At 35.1% G+C, this 21,217-nt stretch overlaps 1 protein-coding gene across 2 annotated transcripts in view; it reads right to left on the reverse strand.

Moving 5' to 3' along the window:
- LOC129949432 (protein prickle) overlaps positions 1-21,217 on the reverse strand; it is a 186,971-nt gene that overhangs the window by 117,354 nt on the left and 48,400 nt on the right. The window contains exon 1 of one of the 2 annotated variants that reach the window (XM_056060886.1): positions 6,551-7,752. The exons of the other annotated variant lie outside the window; for it this stretch is intronic. The gene's annotated coding sequence lies outside the window, so the exon portion shown is untranslated. Of the gene's footprint in view, positions 1-6,550; positions 7,753-21,217 lie in introns of those variants that run through there. 2 annotated transcript variants of the gene reach the window in all.

Below are 21,217 nucleotides of genomic sequence, written 5' to 3' on the forward strand. Positions count from 1 at the left end.
TCTTGGAAGCCACGCCACAGGTCCACGACGCACGTGAGATATTGGTTTCCTTAGTAAATTTGTTCTTTCGTTTTCTGCAGGAATAAAAGCATTAAATTGGTAATACATTTGCATCATTTTCAAACGTTGTTCAGGGCTAACTCTATTCATAATGAAATTGCAAACCAAACAGAGCATAAATCAAGAGAAAACTGTCAAAAATACAAACTCCAACTAAATAATTTTCAGACTGAAAACCATACGTCAAAAAACACCAGTGGCCAAAAGTTGACTTTTTTGAATAGTGAATTTTGACAAATTTAATGTGTTGTTTGAAAGTATTTTTAGATTTTTATAAATGGTATAGTTTTTTTGTCAATTTTCAAAACATGACAGCTTCAAAAGTGACAATTGCCCAAAGAACAAGTTATTCAAAATGAAACCTCATACTGGAAAGCTTTTTATAAGTATTTGTTTTTCGTATTTGAAAAGGTGGTATCCAAAGAACATTTTGTGTGATGAATTGACATAAGGCTGAAAACAACACTTTAAAAATCGCTAAGCTCTTTAGTCTGTGTCAATATGAGATTTGTCTAAAAGGAAGTTTTTGGCTAAACAGACCAGTTTAGACATATTAGATTTCCTTCACCATTTCATCGTTTAAAGCCCCTTTCTAGTTTCGTGCCTGGCCCTGGCTAGTTATACCAAACATAAATTCCTCATTTACAACTATGAATTTATTCAATAGAATTATGATGTTTTATTGAATATGAATACAAATAATTTGAGCCTATAAAGGCTTAAGATTAGGGTCACATTTATGGTGTGACAAAGCTCTTATGGGAAGCCACAGAATTACTATTATTCACCCATATGAATATAAGAAATATGGTCAGTAGGGTAAAATGAATAGAAGCCATTTCAAGTAATTGAATGAAAGCCTTTGGATTATTAGATTATTTATTTATAGACATAGAAGACAAGCCTCGATGCACATTTATCAACAAAAAAGTCTCATAGAACTTCTGAATAAGTATATTTCTAAAGTTTCTATCGACAAAATAAAAAAGCTGAGCAGACATTTTAATTAATAACATAATTTGAATGATGAAATCATAATAAAATTGTTTGTCTTTCTATTTTTATGTTCCCAGAGCTGAGTTTATTTTTTTTTTCTTAAAGATTTATTTCATAATTAATGATGAATGATTAATTCAAAGATAATATCCAAATCTTTTTCGTGGAAAAGTTAACTTTTAAGGCAAACTTCATCACTCTAAAAAAAAAGAACTACGAAGTAGTAGTAGAAGTGAAAGATAGAATGATAACTTCAGAATTGTTTAGATTTTTTGTGTTTGAGGAAAATACGGGCTCCAAAGAGATACTGATGCTGTGAGATTTAATATGGGAGAGTCTTGAATTATGAATAATAACATAATTATAAACGTCTCGAAATTCACAAAGTTACGTTATACCCTGAAGGCTTTGATGGTTTTGTTGTGATGATATATTCTTATTTTTTTTGTGAGTGTGTTGAGATTAATAAGCATTTGGTTTAATTGGCGCATCACTGTAGGTAAGCAGTAGTAAGAAGGTTGGGCGTTAAAATTTAAGTATCAACAATAACTCTATGAGTTCGTTTGTGGAATATAAAGTAATAATAATTATAAAAGAAGGTTAGTTAGAGGAGAAACTAACAAAGTCAAAACTGGTTGGTAAAGTTAGGTAAATATTGGGTGGATTCACCATCAGAATCAAGTTTTTTAGGTGAGAAATTTTAATTGTTCAGTCTTGTGCCTCAGAAGAGTTTGTTTTTAAGTAAGTAGTTAAGCTTAATTTGTTTACTTTTATTATATGTTCATTATAAAATTCGTGTAGCATACTTTAATTATATAATTATTTTTAGAGAAACTTCATTCAGAAAATATATCTAGCAGTAGAAGTAGCAGAGTAAGCATATAATTAAGACATTTTATAATTATGTACCTTAAAAGAAGTGTTATTGTTTCATGTTTTACGAAACTATGTCAAACCCGCAAGTTTTTTTAAGAATGCTCATTAGGTTACATACTTATAAAAGAGATAACAAAAAATGTGTACCATTGTTTAACATAAATTTTGAAGTATTTTTTGTTTAAATAAATCAAATAAAATAATTTAACTGCATAAGCTTTCATAATCAGGAAGTTTTGTAGTCTTCGATAGAAGGCTTACCAGACATAGAAAGAATAATAACACGTTATCCTTTATTTATGGCTGGAATTCGACATCTGTCAAACTAAGTTGTTGGGTTGACAGACTTACATTTACGAAAATGAATCGCTTAACTATCGCAAAATGCATAAAAGTTGTTAAAACCAACTACAAAAAATGTGATTCTGGCCAAGTCACATTTCGTGCTTTACAAGGATATTATGGTTAACATAATCGTCCAACTACGCAAGCAATTGACAAAATTGTGAAAAAAGAAACTGGATTGGTTACAGATATTGTGCATCATCGCTTCGATGGTATGTCTAAAAATATCGCAGCTGCAAGTGAAAATGTTGCCGAAGATCCGAATGCGTCGATTCTTCGTCGTTCTCAGGAATGAGGACTGGCTTACGGGACATTATGGCGTACTTTTAATTTGGATCTATTCCTACATTCATATTAAGTCCAGGTCACACAATAACTGAGAGCAGCTGACAATTCACAACGTCGTAGTTACGTCGAATGGGTGCTTGAACAACAGGCGGTGGACGGTGTCACATGCCAAATAACTCGAGTGAATAGCAAAAGAAATTTCTTGGCCGCGTAACTTCTAGTCGTGGAGATATCAATATCGCTGGACTTTTGTTTGTGGGCTACGTGGTCGAAAATTACTTCAAAAGAATCGATACTTGCAACAGTTCGCGTGGTGGTGGTTTAAATGATGTAGAGATTCATACATAATGTCAACGTTTAAACAAGGGTTTTAAAAAAATAGGAAACAGGCTGTAGGACAAAAATAGATCTTTTTTCAACTTTCAATAAAGTTTTTGTAATCTGTCTGATTTATCGAATTAAAAATATTGACATCTCTCGACGTTTCAAGGTCTTAAGGATCTAAATCAAAGGTTTTTTGAGAGATTTTACCTCAAATATTTTACATCCAAGATAATTGTATGCATCAAAAAATAAAGATACACGTTTTTAAACTTTGTAAAATCTACTATAAATCACTTTTTAGTTCGAAGTCGACTCTAAAAATGAGTCTAAAAATAAGGTTTGACTCTTTCATAATTTTAAACTATATAAAGTATAATTTAACGCTAAAGGTTCCGTCTAACTTTATGTTTAAACAAATTCATTTGAAGATGAGAAGATGTTTTTGTGCTTGTAAATCAACAATCACGAAAACTGTCTTGGATTGTGGTGCATGCAACAAATAACTCTTACCACAACAAAACAATACTTTTTCTACACCCGATTCAATAGACTATGACACCAAACAATAAACAATATTTGGACAAACTTGTATTGGGCAATCATTTTCTGCTCACGAAATTGCCTGTTATCTTAGCTGAAAAGCTGAATTGGCTTAAGGTGAGTAAAAAAAAAACAATGGAATGTTTTACCACAGCTCAAAACAAAAACATGTTAAAAAATTAAATAAGTGAGAATAGTTATTTTAGGAAAGTCTTACACAAGACTTTTTAAATAAAGAACTGCTTTAACTAGGGTCGGTTTTATTGTTTAAGAGAGTACTGTTCAAAATTGTACGCTATTGTTTTTTAATATTTAGTTAATTTTTTAGAAGAATCAAAATTTACTACCCAAAATTTGTAAAAAGTGATGTTCGATTTGAATATCTCGTGAATTTATAACGATACTAGCTGACCCGACAAACGTTTGTTTTGTTATATAAATAATTTCTAGAGAATACTTTGCTAGAAATAAATAGCAATGCGATGTTGATGCAATTACATATAGCAATTATATTGAAATTAGTTAAGCCGTTTCGGAGGAGTATAGCAACTAACATTTCTTAACTTTGGAGTTCTTAGAAAAATCCAACCGATATTTTGTTGTTTTATAAGAAATAAGAACTTTCCAAAAATGCTGCAAAGTTTATTTTTCAAATAAAAATTCCGGGAACAAACCCAGATATTGAAATCCAAGTCATTTTACCATATGCAAAATATTGTGGCTAACTTTAATTTTATTTTTTTTTTTAAATCCAAGTATCGACTTAAAAAAAAACATGAAAACTTAGAAAAACAACAAAAACTGTCAGAAAATGGTTTTCGTTTTTTTTCTACACACAAAATATTGTTATTAATATTAAACTTTTTGAAAAATCTACAGATGGGCGTTGATGGAACTTCAATAGTTAGGGTCGCATCTTAGCCCCTTTTTAAATATGTATTAGACAAGAATTACATTTGAATTTTAAGCTCAAATTTTGTTGGTTTTTAATGGAGATACATTTTATTGTTAAGCCACTTGCTGGAAATTCAGGATTTAAAGTGCTTCTAAAAATACCGAAATTTTACAATCGAACCCAGGAAATCGCGTTTTACGTTCTGTAATTGAGAGCTACTGTGACCGGTCGTATTTATCGATTTAAAAATTTCAAAGTTTTTACGATCTGACACTGTCCTTGAAAAATTAATTTGATAATTTAAATTATGAGATATTTAGAAAAAAAACATAAAATTATTTTGATGTCAAAGCTTATGTTTGTTTCAAGTCCTGTGTACGAAATTAAAGCGCCAAATAAACTTATGTCGTTTCATTATTGACAAATCATAAGTTTCGCATTTAAGCTAAAACTTGTGAAATTTCAGGGGTCGATTTACAAATGAAAATATGTCAAAACGTTCCTAGTCCAAAAAGCTTCCACAGTATTACACATGAAAATATTTTTTTTCATAATCTTGGGTTTAGGAGTTTTCCATAGAAATTATAAATTTATGAAATGAAAAGAAACGGCTAAAATAATTTTTCTGGTTTCTGATTTTTAATGAATCAAAATTAGAGATTAAAGCTTCAGTGATTGACTTTAGCAGTACCCGTAGCATGATGGTTAGTGCGTTGGACTGTCATGCAAGGGGTCTTGAGTGCAATATCTGCCTGTGCCACCTTAATTTAAAAAAGTAATTTTCGCGGGTACTGCCTCTTGCGAGGAATTGACAAATCCTTCAAGAGTAATTCTTGTCATGAAAAAGTGCTTTCTCAAACTAGCCGTTCGGATTCGGACTTAAATTGTAGGTCCCTTAAATTGTAGGTCTCAGAAAAGAATATAGCTATTGAAAACCCGCCATTTATGTTTCAATATAAAACAAATAGTTAGTTCTTTGGTGAATAATATTTAATTAGTTTTTTTATTTCCTTAAACGAAAATAATATGAACAATTAATTAAAAAAACTCTAAAAATTTTCTCTAAATATTCAATTATCCAAAATCAATTATTGACTTTTAAGACTCTTTTTGGAAGGAAAGACAACTAATAGTTTGTCAAAATAAAAACGCTGTAAGATTTCGTTTGCCTTACATAGAATGACTTACGGGTGTCAAGGTTTTAGTTTTGATTAAACCTAAAATAGCAGAATCAACAAAATTACATACAAATATTGAGGTATTTCTGACTTCCTATCGCAATATTCAAAAATATGAAACCGCATGCCAACGAGATAAATCAAAAATCTAAATAAAAAACCTCAACTTTAAAAAGGCACCTTAAGTGAATTTTTATTAAAACATTTCTTTAAAAAAATCAAATGACACATAATAAAAATATCTCAGTTATGGCTCATTTTATGATAAAAAGCATTCAGGGGACACGAATAAATTTCAACTCATTACTGTGTTCATTTTTGCTAACGTCCCCAAGCCACTCTACAGAAACACGAGTTCTTGTGGTAGCTCCAACAAAACGAACATTTCACTCAAAACCATTTGTTATAAGAAGCGTTTCTATTCTTATCGAAAAATACTTTTTTGAAGAAAAATATTGTACACACTCATTTTTATACAACAAAACGAGCCCATCTATACAATCAAGGTAATAACTTTGTGATAGAACAGCATGTTAAATCCTTCTGGCTTAACCAAGATTACCATAATATCTATGTGAAGGCATTTAGCGTCTTGAAGAATAAAAAAATAACAAGAATGACTCGCGTTGCTAATGTCCGCGTTATGGGTTAGAGAAGAAGATAGACCTATAGCAAAATGTTGATGTAACATATAAGTGACTTCAGGGAATTCCTTAGAAAAGTATTAAAATCTCTTCCCTTTTCCCTCGTCACCGCATCACCTACATAGGTGCTTCATTCGTTCGTTTACAAGTAGAGAAAGAGTTCCAAAAAGAACCTGTGCGCGAAGACGACGACAAGCCGTCGTTGACGACGATTCATGCATTTAAACACAAAAAATCACAACTTAGCACACATTCAGTGGTATATGTACGAGTTAAGGCTGACATGGCTTCTGAAAAGCAGAGAAGCCAAGTCCAAGTCCATATCCATATCCACCAACATGCAGCATAAGCGCGATATCAAAACTGGCCTCAGCTCGCAGCTCAGCTCAGTCAGCCAAACCCACCTTCGTCTCCGTATAATTTTATTGCTATTTATCCATTCAGCAGTTGTCCGAGATGGTTCTGAAAAAATCCAACGCCCAATGGCATAGGAACAGGCACTATACTATTACTAGCCCTGGTGTTATTCCAGTGGGTTCTTTCTAAATTCCACTCCGAACTCCGACACACACCCTCACTTCACTGTACTCGTCGCGGCAGCGGCGTTCGTCGTAAACTACCTTTATGCGATATCCAGGTGTTCACAATCGATCGAAAGGCTTTATTTAAATTTTTTTTCGAAACCGAATCTTTGAAATCAAATCACAGCCTTTACGGCTTATTTTACGATTATACAATAGCGATGCCGTACCAGAAGCAATGTAAATGACCACAGGTAAACCTTTTGGCTTATAACAGAATGTTCGAACGCACTTATTCACTTTTGTTTGGGGTTCCGCTTATACTCGTGGTAAGCGTTCCAAGTTGTGATTTATTGCCCGTTCTAATGAAACAGCTCGGCGTATTCTATTCAAACAGTATAACACACATTCGAACTTGGGACTGGGACTTGAACTCGGACTAGGGAGAACTCAAAACAACACCCGGGAGCAAGCGAAAAACGAATCCTTGTTACACGCTGCTGACTGATTCAACGGATAAATGCGATTTGCGTGGGACGCGTAACACTTCGATCTCCAGCGGTTTCGCATTCACAATTAAATTTACAGTGAATGAATTTCCCACTTGGTTTTATGTTGAGTCCCTTATTTGAGTGGGCAAAAATGGAACTATTCTTATGTATGCAAGACGGAGAAAGGACAGAGGCGTTTTTTTGTAGGAACTATGCGCAGCGCATGTACGACAACGTAATCCTCGCAACCGCGAAATACGAATTTCATTAACACTTTAGTCAACACTTTTGAGCGAGGTGTGAAGAAACGTCCGTCCGTCCGACCGTGAGTGAGTGCGTGCGTTCTTCGGTCGCCTTCAACTTTTCTGTTATCCTCGAGATGGAAACACAAATACCCAGAAAATAACCTAAGACGACAAATTCTATCAAAACACACGTCACTAACGTACATAAGTATGCGACAATGCGGATAAGTGTATTCAGAAACAAATGCAGTATTTTTGTTGTTGTTGTATCTTTTGCTCTTGGCTTATAATTTTGTCTTCCTTGACTTGGAAGAGTATTAGTTGGAAAGTTTTACCTGTCCGACGAACAGGTGGAACCGATCGCGATCACGTTTTCTCACTTACTGATCGTGAGGTTTGATCGAACAGCTTAAGAACCTCGAATCTTGTTGTTTGGTTGAAGGTTTAAGCCAGGTTTAAAGTTGGGTTGTTTGTTATCTGTTCGAACCAACGACCGTCGACGACCATCGATCTGTTGATGATGGCAATGAAAGTGAATTAGTGATGTTTTTTTTATTCGTAAGATACTCAAGAGTGGATGAGGTATGAACTTGTCGATCTTGTAGCGGTTCGGTTGGCTTGGTTGATGAGTGTGGTGTTTTGTAGCCCACTGTAAGTTGTATATTGCTTTAGGACATTTGTTATTATGACGTCGGAAACAAATATGTTTAACTATGAAATTCATTGATTTTGAAAGATTTTGTAATTGTTGAAAAGTAAAAGGTTGTTATTTGGGAGAAATGGCTTAATTTGAGTTGAATCAAAGGGTTCCTGGATATTTGCCAGACAAGTTTAAGATCAGAGTGTAAGACATCGATAATAAATACTAAGGTAAAACAATATTACTGTTTATTTAAATTATACTGTTTTGTGGCTTAAACAATAGTTTTTCAAAGGGATTTGATGACCAGAACTGGAATAACTTTTGTTTTAGATCACGTTTTTTAAACATATCTTTCTAAAAATGGAAAAAATACAAATATGAAACGTAGTTCTTGAGAGAAGTGAGTTCAGTGAGTTTTAATTCTATTTTGAGTTTTGAAATTAATTCCTTTGTGGTTTTAGAATAATTGATTTTGTTGTTTTGTGCTTATTTCGTATCCGAACTCTGATTTCAGCTTCAATTCAGGAATAGCTGTTAACAACATTATTTTTAAAGCGCAGATATGGTTACAAATTAATTTTTTTGTGAAATGAGAAATTTTATACCGAATAGGGTAGAATCAATCAAACCCAAGGAAAACTCATGGTTTGATTTGAGCTGAAAAGAGGTTTGCATCAAAGATGTAAGTTTCCGGACTTATAAAACAAACCCCACTGAGGAAAACCGGAATAAGTTAAAACAAGCTAGAAATACCTGCAACGGTCATATTCGACGAACTAAATTTTTGCATGAACAGAAATTAAGGCACAAAATACTACAATATCCCAAAGGTAGTAAACATTTTGGTGATTTGTAAAAAACATGCGGAACCCCTAATGTGAGCTCGATTGATAAAGCTAATTTGCTTGTAGAACAGTTTACTTGATATTCGACTCTACCTGTGGGTGTCATGAGTCCTCCTGTTCTTGAGAGCGTAAACGATTTGTTGGGACAAATCTTCTTTCGCACTCGTGCGGTTACTAAAGTGCTAAAAGACCTTAATATACACAAATTCGATGGCCCTTATTTTTATGAATGACCTTTTGTCAGAAACTTGTAACCCAATAAATTGTTTCGCTGATGATAGTACCCTCAGCTTCTCATATTCGTTTTTAAATTCGTTCCTTGTTCTTCGGATGTGGACTAGCAACGTCAGCTGGTGATAAGGTTTTTAAGTTAGGGGAATCAAAAATCGTGTAGAATTTAATGTTCCGAAAACTCAATGCTGTCCACTATCGCAAAAGCGTAGCCCTTCTCCAATGACACTATACCACTCATGGATAGTGTCATTGGGGGAAGAGACAGAACAGCTTTCAGTGTTAGGTATGTGAATTACAACCCACTTGTTGTGGAGTGATCAAAAATGCTGCAAAGTGTTTCGGTTTTCTCCGAAAATGGAAGAAGTATTTTTACCTTCTGATCAAGCTATAAATATATATATAAAGCGTATATTCGTCCTAAACTCGAGTATAATTCCCACATCTGGGCAGGTGATCACAATATACTCATTTGAGTCCCTCGGACAGAATTAAAATAAACCCTTAAACTGATAGGTGACCGTTGCATAACTGAAACGTTTGTATCTCTAGAGCACCGTCATAAGGTTTCATGCCTGTCATGATTTGATCCCATGAAAAAAACTTTTGATGGCATAGGCAGGGATTGAACGTAAGACCTCTGGCATGACAGTCCAACGCACTAACCACCATGTCACGGGTACTAAATAGTGATGACTTTTATAAGTCTCTTATATATGTATGTATATTTATAAGTTATTGCCAATTCATCTTCAACTTAGTCATATAAAGTTTTCCAATAAGAGGTTTCAATTTGAATAGTCAGCTTTTTGAGCAACTTACGATTTTCAAGCTGTCATCTTTTAACGCTTAGCAAGTAAAAACTACTTAATTGCTAAAAATAAAAGAAGTAACACATAGTTTTACAATTCATTGAAATTACTTAAAAGGTAAAGGAAGTTCAAGGAATCGAAACCGTGCAAGAGACTTACATAGGTATTTGGGCTTTTAAATTTGAGTAAAACACCAGAACTCAAGGTAGCAAATTAATTTTGCTGGTTTTTTATCAAAACATCATCTTCAATGATGATGCTCATTTTTAACTTGAAGGAAATGTTAACAATAATAAGAGTTGTCGCATTTAAATCTGGGAAAATCCAAAAATTAGTTTTGAAAAGCCTCTTTATCGTCAATGTGAGTTTACGTTACTTATTCGAAAATGAGTTCCAACGAAAAAAAAAAGTTCAGTGACCATATTATTTCTCAAACGGGTGATCACAATTGGCTACTGAGTTCTAATGATTTAACACACTTTGACTTTTTTCTTTGGAACAACAAGAATAATCGAATATTTCGTCAAAATTTGTTGACAATTTAATTGTTTTGTGAACAACTTCTATAATGATTTTTTTTTTTTAATAAAAATTCTTATTTACTCTTATCGCCAAAGGCTATAAAATATCTGAACAGAAAATTCCAAAGTAAATTTGGACGAATTGCTGAAAAACTTATAACAAAAATACAACATACACCAAATGTTTTCGGGATTCTGTGCCAAGAAATAGTTAAATTTTAAAGTATACCTTAGTCTTGAAAAGCATTCAATACGATGTAAAAATTATAATCTGATTTCTAATAAGTTCTCAAAATCCTTATTCTATAATATTCAAATCACTGTGATTTAAAATGGCACGATAATATCCAAAAAGTATGTGCCCCATATGAGCAATGCCACAAAAAAGATTAATCTGGCTTAGATTCCCACATTGACAGATAGAAAGACTCAGAAACAGAAATTAGTTAAATCTAAATTACACTCAAGTAAATCTGTCAAAATAGATCAAATCGTAAAATTAATGGACTACAAATTTTCCTCCACACGTATCTACAATGATCCCATTTCAGTCCTCTATTCCTCTTATACATAGATGGCCTTAAGGCACCAGATGTTTAAAACAACCCACTGCAAGGACATTTTATTCGTTGAAAGTAAAATTTACATACCTAAATAAAAATGCAAACGAAAAAGTTTAAAACAAAACTAAAAATCATCCACATCAGTTATGGCGAACACGTTGGTTTTATCTCCGATACGACATTTACTGCGCCATCTATCCATTCGTCGTTGTCGTCGTAATCATTGCGCAGGATGATGTACCCTCTGCGTAGATGTTCCACTTATCCTAGATGCACTCCCAAGGGCAATTAATCATTCATTCTGCAATAACAAAACGCAATAAAAGTGCGAATGATTGATTCATTTGAATCTGAGAAGAGATTAAGGCGCGTTATCATCGAAAGTACTCTCGATTTTCTGCAGTGTGCCTGGGAACAAGATGACATCAATCATTCTGATTGCATGTGCTTTTGGGTCCATCTCCTTTCCAGTTTGTCGCGATCCTGTATTATTACATTGCCAACAAATGCACATGTAATTATCTGGTATTTAAGTATGGCTTAATCAGAAAAGTGCCATGGCATGAAGGCATCCTTCGTCTAAGAAGACAACGACGAAGACGACGACGACGACGACCAGTGATGGTCAAATAATCCAATTACATCTGATACCACAAGAGGGATACCATGTTGAGTTTTATTTGTCTCACTCCCTACACCACCATCGCATGGCATCGTCATTTAGAACAAAGTTTTGGACTTTTGAAGCTGCATCAGTTCTGAGCTGAAAAGATGCCTGGCAGAGGCCGATGGCTAATTAGAAGACCGTGTAAGATCAGCGACCTACAAAGATGGAGGAAAAAGGAACAACAGAACAGTCATCCCTATATCGAGATTCACAGAGCAGATGGTTGCACTTTTTTTCGTAGCTATCTGGATTGGACTTGGACTTGGATTTGGACTTGAACGAAAACAGCCCACAGCAACGTCCTAGACACTAAAAGTATTTTCCTGTTCCATAGAGCTGTTATGCAGATCACACAAAAGGAGCGTGTAGGCAATGCACAAGTAAACTAAAGCATTCTAAGCTATAAGACGCAGTTATGGCCAATGAATTTTTAAAGACTATGCATTGCGTAGCAGCATATAGGTAATGGGTACTCAAAGTCCCCGCATCACCACACTGATGCTGGCGCGTCTTAGTTTCGTTTCGTTTACGTCCTCGTCCTCGTCTTCATCGGCATCGTTTCACGGGCTTTTTATGCTATCGAACCGCGTATATGGTTTAATTAATCCGCGACTTTCGAACATGAGAAGCATCAAACACAAGCGGTTAAAAAACTGGCAACATAAAAAGCCTATATGCCATCCATACTTGAAGATCACTTCCAATTAAAAACTATCCACTCTTGACTATAGTCTATAGAGAGAGAGTGCATATACCTTCCTTAAGAGTATAATATGCTCTGCCCATTATGTAAGTGTCAAGGCATAGGTAAGGGAAATAATGGTTAAAAAGGGAAGTAAAGTATACAAGTTTCTATACCTTACAACTTGCCAACATATAAAGAAAGATCTTCTCAATGGACTACAAAAATAACATAAATTTAAGCCACCAAAGCCAAGTATATGATATTACTAGACCAAGAAAAGAGATGCTTATAAAAGGTATAATAAAGCTCATTAAATAAGTCTGTCGTAAACAATAAATGGCGACAAGCTAAACTAAAGAAAACACAACTTCTTGCAGCCTCCTTACTGCAAAAACGAAACGAAAAGCAAATTTTGTGTTTAATTTTTTAAAAAAGGTGTCTTTGCTTTTATATAATAGTTTGTTTTGAACCGGTTTTAATATGCCTTGAGCATAAATGTAATAAAAAAGGTTAACTGCACAAGTAGAAAATTGAGAATCTATAATAATTATAATCATTAAAATGGTTTCGTTAAGTATAAAAATTAGTTGAGTCTTCCTTCTTGGTGTATCAGAAAAGATGGTGCATTGCGAAGAACTATGAATAAAGTAGGCACAGTTTTTTAGTGTAGATCATTTAAAGGTTAAAGTTCACGTCATGTTTACTTTTATATGGTTTTCAATTTTTTTGATATCCAAAGTTAAGTTGTACATGGCATGTTTTGACAATTTTTGAAAGTTTAATTCGTCATAAGAAAATGTGATGATGATAAGAAAATTTGTTTGGAAAAAAAAAATTATACGGCAAGAGTTTCTAGGGGCAAGAATGAAAAGTTATCAATAAAGATCGAATCCAAGCCTTTTATTATTTTGGATAGGTTGTTCATCAGTTATTCCCGGTAAAAACAATATCTAAAAGACTTCTTCTTTCGAGTGTAAAATTGTCCTTCTTGTATCCTCCTACTCCGAATTCCTTAAGAGACAATTTTGTCCTTCAAAATTGTTTAATGAAAATGTTTTAAGTTTAAAACAGCTCATCTGAAGAAACAAGAATGTAGGCAAAAGTTTAACTAAAAATATTGACGTTGATATTTATAAAAGCCCATGTAAATAGATTAAGTTAAAAAAGAGGCTGGGATGCGACCCACACTGAAAACTTGCAATAGATTTTAATTTTGCATGAAAAAAATGTCTATTGGATTTTAATAAAAGATTTTGATTGTCGAAGACAATATTTTCTGTGTGATAAAAGCCAATATTTTTAAACTTTGAAAAGATATTTGGGTCGGACTTTTACGAAGTTTTAGTATTGTTTGTTTAAGCTTATATTTTTTGTAAATATTCGATTTATCTTAAAATTTTATTTATAAAATTAAATTAAGTTGAAGCCATTATCTCAATTTTTTGGAAAGATATTTGAGCCGAAAATTAATTAAGCCTCAATTTTTACCAACTTTTAGTTATGAGTTCTTCTTTTTGTGAAAACCTGTCAATTTAGTTTTTGTGAAAATTAAACTGAATGTTGAAAACAATATTTTTTATGTACGATAAAATTAATTTGAAGCCAATATCCCAAATTTTTAAAAACATATTTGAGTCGAAAATCAATTTTTATGAACTTTTATTAATTTTTGTTTAGGTTTGTATATTTTGTAAAAAAACTATCAATTTCGGGTTTTTCTCAAAATTTTGACAACAATGTTTTCTATTATTATTTTTTGAAAGACTTTTGAGTAGAAAAACAATTTAACCAACTTTGAGTCATGTTGTTTTAGGTTTTATTTTTTATGAAAAAGCTGTTTATTCGATCTTTCGAATCGATCGAATTTTTTCTAATTTTTTCACACTAAAAATCAATTCTATGAAACGAATCTCTTAAACAATTTAAAAGAGCCCCGGAACAATTGGGAATAAGTTTTGGAATTTCGAATTTCGGAAATGGGTAACAAAAGGGTAACTTTTTAAGTTTTATTTGGACTTAATATCTTCATTTTTGTACATATTTTAATGAAATTTTGGAACAATTTGATGTGAGTGATTATGTATATTCAAATATTTTTTTAATTGTGGTTGTCGGTAAAGGGGGAAGGGGAGGTAGGGATGTTTTTTTTTTAATATAGGCATAATCATTATTGATTTCATAGAGTCGGAATTTTAAAGACCTTTTGGTCTTTGCTGAATGAATAAAGTTGTTGCTTAAAATTTTAATTTTTCAAGGGATGGCACTAGGAAGGGGAAATATTATAATTTTCGTTCTTGCTTATGGTTTTGGACGAAATGAGGACACGAACTGGTGAAAGTATGGTTTGAATTGGAACATTTTTTGAATTTTTGATTTTTGAAGAGGGGGAGCTAAAATAATTTTTACAAAATTTAAATACATTGAGATTTTGTTTTGAAAGATCGATCATCAGTGTAAATAATAGGTTGAAGGCCTAGTTTTGGTTCCAGCATACGTGGTTAGTCACGTTTTATTAAAATGTAGGCTTAAGAAAAAAACAAACAAAAATCGGGAGACGTATTGTGCATTTTTGAAACAAAAATTCGGGGGCAATATCTATTAAAATATGCATTTCAAGACACTTAGTTCTTGGAAGAATGGTTAGAACACTTTTTAGAATCTAAAAAAGTATAAAAAGTTGGAATTTCCCATATTTTTTAAAATTTAGATCATAGAGGTCCAAAAATTTGAAACAATGTTCAGAACAACTGGAACAACCTGGAACAATGTTCAAAAAATCGATTTTCAAAAATGGGGGAGGGCTAAGCCAAATCAGTTATTGGGTTCTAAGACCCCCATTTTTGGGTATTTTTCAAAAAAAAAACTTTGGAACAATGCGGAACATACCGGGAACAACCTGGAACATTTTTCAAAAATTGGAAAATGGAAAAAGGGGGGCTATCTTCACTCACTCTATAAGCATGCGAAGTGGCTATTGGTCTACACGGATTCAATTCATTTTTTTCTACTGAATGTGGCACGCAATAACGCATTGAGTCAAATTTAAAAGCCTTTGCAGCTGATCCTTGTTTGTTTTTAGTCCTCAAAACTGAAATGCACGGAAGGAAATATATCAGTATGGGTGTGAACGTTATACTGTATGGCTTAGATTTCCATTGGATAAAAAGTTGTAAGCATAGTTAATTTGGCCATAATGAGAATAGTCATAGCGAGAAAAACTAGTAGCATTGCGACATCTCCGGTACAGTATGGGGCTGAAGGTAATGCTGTCTCTTCAAACATACTATGCATCCAAGTATGACAACCAGGAGACACCTTGAGGGAGGCAATTGCGCGGTTCGGACGCTAACGTCCATCACACATTATGGGGTAGCTCTGATATAGATGAGAGAGGTGAGTCCTTATTTGATTACTTACTAAGCACTAACCTACTTATAAGTAATATTGGTAATGAACCCACTTTTGAAACCAAGAATAGGAAAGAAGTACTAGATATTACACTTACCTCTGACTCGATCCACAATCTGAACTTAAACTGGCATGTCTCAAAAGAGAATTCCTTCTCTGACCACAAATATATTCAGTTTGAGTTCAAAGATGTGGCAAATACATCTACGGGTTTTCGAATTCACCGTCATACTAACTGGGAGTGATATAGGGAGGTACTAGCAGAACTGCTTGATCACAACCTTCTTAAAAGCTCCTCCAGTAAAGATAAACTAGACCTTTCTGTGAATCATCTCACCGAAGCCTTTAATGAATCAATCAGAACTTCATGCCCTGTAACCATTTTAAAGGGTAAAAAGAAACCTCATTGGTGGCGTAAAGAACTAGAACCATTCAGTAAGAGCTGTCGCAAAATCTTCAATAAATCTAAGTACACTAGATCTCCTTCTGACTGGGACTTATACAAACAAGCTCTAAAGCAATATGAAAAAGAATTAAGGAAGAGTAAGAGGTCTTCTTGGAGAAATGTTTGTGGTAAAATAGAAAATACTTCAGAAGCCTCAAGACTCTGGAAAATTCTCTCAAAAAGTTCAACAATACCCAGTGCTTTAAAGACTGAAGCGGGCACGTGGACTATCACAGATGAAGAATCTCTTAATCTGTTATTGGAAACCCACTTTCCAGGTAGCTCAAACATAGTCAACGACTTAACATCAGAGCCTCAAGCTTCTACAAGCGATTTAGTTGATCTAATAACGTGGGAAAAACTGCAATGAGCCAGCATTGATCCATATAAATCTCCAGGAGCAGACGGAATCATTCCGGCCGAACTACAAAGGTGCTCAGACATGATCATTCCACCTTTGGAAATAATTCTGACAAGCTGTTTAAGGTTGAGATATATTCCCAAAGCCTGGAGAATGGCAAAAGTAGTCTTGATTCCTAAAGCAAGGAAACCCTCTCACGTTAACTTTAAAGATCTACGACCAATCAGCCTATCACCCTTCCTTCTTAAAACCTTGAAAAGATTGATTGACATAACTTAAAGCCATGTCTCATTTCCACATCTCAACATACCTACTCTAAGGGAAAATCAGTAGAATCAGCACTTCACTCGCTGGTACGTATTAATAAACATTCCCTCGAATATAAAGAATATAACTTAGTAGCGTTCCTAGATATTGAAGGAGCTTTCAACAACGTCAGTTACCAGGCGATCACAACAGCAATGGATAAGCTGAAATTAGAGAAATCGCTCATAGACCTTATAAGTCTCATGCTCAAAAGCAGGACACTAACTTCTAGCATGAGAAGTTTTACTACCACCAGATCCGTGAATCGAGGCACCCCCCAAGGTGGGGTCCTTTCGCCTCTTTTATGGAACATGGTAGTAAACGACCTACTTACATCATTGGAAGCAGAGGGTTTCAAGGTGATTGCCTATGCTGACGACGTTGCAATATCCGTATCTGGGAAGCACCCCCAAGTTCTCTCGGAACTCCTACAAAATGCCTTAAATAGGCTAACAAAATGGGCTAAGTAATGTGGCTTGGACGTCAATCTACATAAAACAGAACTAATACTCTTTTCGAAGAGGTGTACAATTCCTCAGATTAGCCCACCCAAAGGAATACCATTAAGCTTTTTCGACTAAGCTTAATATTTAGGCCTCATTTAAAAAAAAAAACTAAATTGGAAGGCAAATATTGATGAAAGAGTAAAAAAGGCTACTGTATCGCTTTTTACTTGTAAAAAGGCCTTAGGATCAAAATGGGTCTTCTCCCCAAAAATAACCCACTGGCTAAACACTTCGGTAATCAGACCGATACTCATTTATGGAGTTGTCGTATTGTGGACCGCACTAGACAAGATGGTAAATCTAAATAAGCTCATCAAAGTCCAGCTGTTAGCAGCCAACTCATGTGTGAGGCTTAGAGCCACCTCTCAATGGAACAGTAGCAATACTAGACATACTACTATTCTAGACAATTTCAGATCTATCCCAGATCGCTTAAACTATACCACCCCAAAAATGGTATTATGTAAAAGCTTTCATATGTCCATCCCCTCAAGATCCTCCTGGGAAGAAGAGAGACCCCTCGAAGACGATGCGGTACACTTCTATACAGACGGTTCAAAGACCGATCACGGAGTTGGAAGTAGTTTCTATTTGGAACAACCGAATCTCAGTCTATCATATAGACTTCCCAATCAATGTAGTGTATTCCAGGCAGAAGTAATGGCGATTAAAGAAGCACTATCCTGGCTCAAAGAAAACGTTATATCTCTCGCGTCTGTCTCCAAAAACTCTCAAATAGTCCACGATTGTCGATCCTCTCTGAATGAGATGATGGAACAGTTTAATATTCACCTCATTTGGGTGCCGGGCCACAGAGACATTCCGGGAAATTGCAAAGCCGATTGGCTCGCCAAAAAAGGAACCCTTCTGCCTAATATTAGACAAAAACATAACATAGGAACACCACTTGCTACATGCAAATATCTTCTCAAGCAATATGCTCTAGAATCAACAAATGCTAGATGGTCACAGAGTACCACCTGCCTAGCAACCAAGCAAATATGGCCAAGCATAAACTTGAAACGGTCAAAAAGCTTGATATCACTGAGCAGACAAAGTATAAGCTCTACAACTGGAGTAATAACGGGACACTGCCTCATAGGAAGACATGATTCAAGGCTAGGGGTCTACTTAAATGACTTCTGTAGAAGCTGCATGGACGAGGAGGAAGAGGAAACAGTCCAACACCTTCTATGTACATGTCCAGCACTCTCCATTAGAAGGAATAATTTCCTCGGTAATCCCTTCTTCGATAATACCAGTGAACTGGCAACGATTTACACAAAACGTCTCTCTAACTTTATTAAGAGTACAAAATGGTTTGTTTAAGTTCTTACTCCCCCATGAGTAGCCTCATTAGTGGTATCACAATGGAGCCTTGAGGTCTAGGTGAGTCAATGACTTGACGGATTCGTATTCTAGCGACCTTGAAACGAAAAGACAAATCACAAGTTTTAATCGGAACTATTAAAATAAGTCATTTAAGAAGTTAAAGCGCAAAGAAAAATTGTACAAAATATCAACAAAAAAAGAAGAAAATTAGGTATACGCCTCAGTGAACTTTTGTATCTTAAAAAATTGAAGTGTTTAATCACTTGAATGAATTCGTTTTTACCTTTCTATCTCAAATTGTATTATAGATATTACGTTATGTTGTAAAATTGTCCGCTATTCTGTTTGATAGTCATCTTCACTACCTAAATATGCCTCTGAAATGATTTTCTTGAAACTTGTTCCTTTCAAAAATAAAATAACTGAATGTTTTAAAGTTTAAAACTTTCGTATAAGTTAGAGCACCCTCAGGGTGCATCTTAATATCCTAAAAGAACTCTTACAAAATGCCTTAGACAGACTAATACTTTGGGCTGATCGGTGTGGACTGGGTGTTAACCCACACAAAACCGATCTGGTCTTATTTTCGAGGAGATACAAAATTCCATTTGACAACCCTCCTTATATTAAAGGAATCCAATTAAAATTCTCAGACGAGGCTAAATACCTAGGTCTTGTCATAGACAAAAAACTAAATTGGAAACGCAACGTACAGGAAAGAGTCAAAAAAGCTACTGTAGCTCTCTTTTCTTGCAAAAAAGCTATTGGTATTAAATGGGGTTTACAGCCCAGAATCACGCATTGGCTATACACATCGGTAATTAGACCGATTTTAACGTACGGTGTGGCAGTATAGTGGACTGCTTTAGAGAAAGGTATAAACAGGGATAAGTTAAATAAAGTCCAACGTTCAGCCTGCCTGTGTATAAGCAGATCGTTTCGCACGACCCCGTCTGCAGCACTGAACACCTTGCTCTACCTTACACCTCTTGACATATTTGGCAAACAAATAGCTGCAAGCTTGGCTATTCGCCTCAATGCTTCGTCGCAGTGGACTAACAACAACATTGGCCACTCCGTAATTCTAAGGTACTTAGAATCAATTCCAAAGCACACAGACTACACCATCCCCCAACTACAATTCGACTGGAATTTCCAGATTTCTATACCTACCAGATCTTTTTGGGAGGATAGGACATTCTTGGAGGATGAGTCAATCCATTTTTACACAGATGGCTCAAAAACCAAAGAAGGGGTTGGTGGTGGTGTGTACTCTGAACGACTGAAATTAAGTCTCTCATTCCGCCTTCCCAATCATTGTAGCGTGTTCCAGGCGGAACTTTTGGCGATTAAGGAAGTCTTGTCTTGGCTCAAAGAAAACGTGATATCAACATCTGATATCCGTATTTTCTCCGACAGCTAGGCCGCTATCAAATCTCTGGACTCTGTCTCTACAAACTCTATAACAGTCCATAACTGTCGATCATCTCTAATGGAGATGGCGCAGCAGTTTAATATTCACCTATGCTGGGTGCCGGCCATAGAGACATTCCAGGTAACTGTAAGGCAGATGAACTCGCCAGGAACGGTACAGTACAGCCTATCCTACCACGTTTGGCAAGTACTGGCATACCAATCGCTACTTGTAAACTGCTACTAATGCTGGACGCTGCGAGGAGGGCAGGCACCAGGTGGACCAACATCACCACGTGTCAAGCCACAAAAAACATCTGGCCAACACTGGATTTAAAACGTTCAAGGTGCTTGCTCTCTCTAAGCAGATCGCATAAAAGCTCGATAATAGGTGTCATAACCGGTCACTGTCTAATAGGAAAGCACGCCACGAGACTAGGCGTATTCTCAAATGACTTTTGCAGAAGCTGTATGGACGAGGAAGAGGAAGAAACGGTTCTTCATCTTCTCTGCACATGCCCTGCTCTAGCTCGAAAACGCAAGAATTACCTAGGAGAATTCTTCTTTAACGATCTAAACGATCTAAATCATATCAGTATAATCAGCCTCTCACGTTTCGTAAGGGACTCTAACTGGTTCCATTGAGCTTAGGAGGAAGCCTCAAGATTCATGTGGTATCACAATGGCCCATTAAACTGGCCTAAGTGTGTCCGTTTCCATCTTGAACAGCCACTATAACCTAACCTTACCTAGAGCACCCTTTAAAATATATAGGGTCCGTTATCTAAATTTTTTTTTTTAACTATAGCTTATTTCATGAATGGTACTACTAAGGTCATGTCTGGTTTGACAGTTAGTTAGTTTTATCCTTCCGCTGAACGAATATGGTTGTGTATACGCTTAAACAACGGTTAGAGAAGATGCCGATTTTGGCAAAAAAAAAAAACATCTATTCAGATTAAGCTCATTTTCATCTTGGCGGGTTTTGGTAACAGAAACCAGCACGCATACCTTGAAAACGAAGCACCTTTTAGTGCGGTTATTGGTCCAGAGGGATAATAGGGCCATTTTTCATC

Source organism: Eupeodes corollae, chromosome 3 (genome assembly GCF_945859685.1).
Source record: "Eupeodes corollae chromosome 3, idEupCoro1.1, whole genome shotgun sequence".
In the NCBI taxonomy this organism is placed as follows: domain Eukaryota; kingdom Metazoa; phylum Arthropoda; class Insecta; order Diptera; family Syrphidae; genus Eupeodes; species Eupeodes corollae.